The following is a 1,833-nucleotide window of genomic DNA, read 5'->3' as shown; positions in this document are numbered from 1 at the left end:
TAATAATAAACAGATAATTTACAGGCTCTGTTAAAACACAGTGTTGAATGTTTGCTAAAATCTGCTGAAGAAGCTGAAACTAAGCTAATAAAGCGAAGCTAAATGCTAAAAGCTAAGTAGAGCAGGGTGCTAACTGAAAGTAAAACACCAGCTAAGAGTTTAAAGTAGCAAAATTTTGGCCACAAGCTAAAAGTATTAAAGTAAAAATATTAGCATAGCATTATTAGTTCTAGTATTAGCGTTAGCATGAGTAGAATTAGCATTAGGTACAAATACTATAAAATAGGCCTCAGAAAGTACATAAATACATGAAGAAAAACAGTTTAAATCTGTATTTTTTAATTATTGTGAGGTTTGAACTGACAGAAGCTCAAAATAGTGAATAAATATAAAAGTAAAAAGGAAATATTTATTAATTGTGGATAAATAAATCACAAACACAGAACCTGTTAAAGAACCTTTACACACTGTGTATTTTTGTGTTAAATTTGATCAGTTAAAAGTGGTCAAATGTGTCAAAAACAGTTGTTTATTTTATAATTTTTATAATTATAATTTTTAAGGAGACACCTGAAGGTTTCATGACTTGCATAATGTGTTTTACATAATATTTTTGTTTTTTTAGATGTGATTTCATCTTTAATGTGTTCACTGACTCAGWAAAAACACTCATGCAGTTTGTGAGGATGATGATGCTGCAGCTTCAGCACCAACTGGACCTGCAGGGAAATAACTGAGATCATGCTGCGTTCAGGACAGCTGGGAAATCTCAACGTTACATTTTGTGTTTATGTTTACCTATTTGTTAAAAATAAAATAAAAGACTAAAGTAATCAAATCTCCTTATTAATAACTCTAATATGGTTTTTCAGACCCAACTTCAAATGGAGTCGTTATTAAAAGTAAAAACATTTCTCACAGTTAACGTAGGCTATCTTTGTACGGTTACTACAACACAACATCAAACAAAGAAGTTTCATTTTACTTCGTTTATTTTCTCATTTATATTACTTTATATAACTTGATATATATGTACTGTTAAAAGACAAACAGTAGATCAAAAAAAAAGTTTTTCTTTTTGTTCCTTAAAATAAACATGACGTGATTTTGAGACGTGTTTTTTACTTCCGGGGCACTCGAACGCAGCAGCAGCTTTACCAGCCTGACTTAAACAAATGTCGGTGATTTAAACAGAAGCAGGAGGAAATACTTCACATCTGGACTTCACGGGTTACGATGATGTGATGAGGAGATTCAGTGACGTCTCATAGAACCGGAAAAAGGTCGAAACAAAGAAGGTAAAGTTTAAAAAACTGCCAATAACTAAGTTAATTGATATTAGCGGAAGCTAACTGCTAGCGGCTAGCGCGTTAGCAAGAAACAGGAAGTGGTAACAAATAGTAAAGAAGAGTTTACCTGGTTTTTTTTACACAACAGGTCGTGTTAACGGCTCGTTTCTGTCTGTTTGGATCATTTGTGACTTATTTACAGATAAAACAGTTTATTGTTGTCAGGATTCAGACACTTTTTAACTCAGCTGTTTGTTTACGTCAGAAGTTACACCGGGTTTTTATTAGTTTACAAAAACTGGTTCCAGTCCCAGATCTAGATGCTGGTTTAGGGTTTCATTCAGGTTCAGGTTCTGGATTTATAGAGTCCGACTGGATCTGGGCACTGCACAGTCTGACCTTCAGGTGCTGGGACGTCCTGTCCTGGGTTTGGATTTACTCACAAATAGAAGCAGACATGTGACATTAGAAAATTCTTTGGTTAAAATAAAAAAAAAAAAACAATTTCATGAATAGTTATTTTTTTAATCTAGAAAAAAGGAGT

The 1,833-nt window shown here is 33.1% G+C and overlaps 1 protein-coding gene across 1 annotated transcript in view; it reads left to right on the top strand.

Moving 5' to 3' along the window:
* Positions 1-1,129: 1,129 nt before the first annotated feature.
* zbtb22a (zinc finger and BTB domain containing 22a) overlaps positions 1,130-1,833 on the top strand; it is a gene marked incomplete in the record, with an annotated part of 5,351 nt that continues 4,647 nt past the window's right edge. The window contains 1 exon segment of the mRNA XM_014025660.1: positions 1,130-1,298.

Source organism: Austrofundulus limnaeus, unplaced genomic scaffold, assembly GCF_001266775.1.
Source record: "Austrofundulus limnaeus strain Quisiro unplaced genomic scaffold, Austrofundulus_limnaeus-1.0 Scaffold490, whole genome shotgun sequence".
Classification (NCBI taxonomy): Eukaryota; Metazoa; Chordata; class Actinopteri; order Cyprinodontiformes; family Rivulidae; genus Austrofundulus; species Austrofundulus limnaeus.
This window is presented reverse-complemented; position numbering and strand designations above follow the sequence as displayed.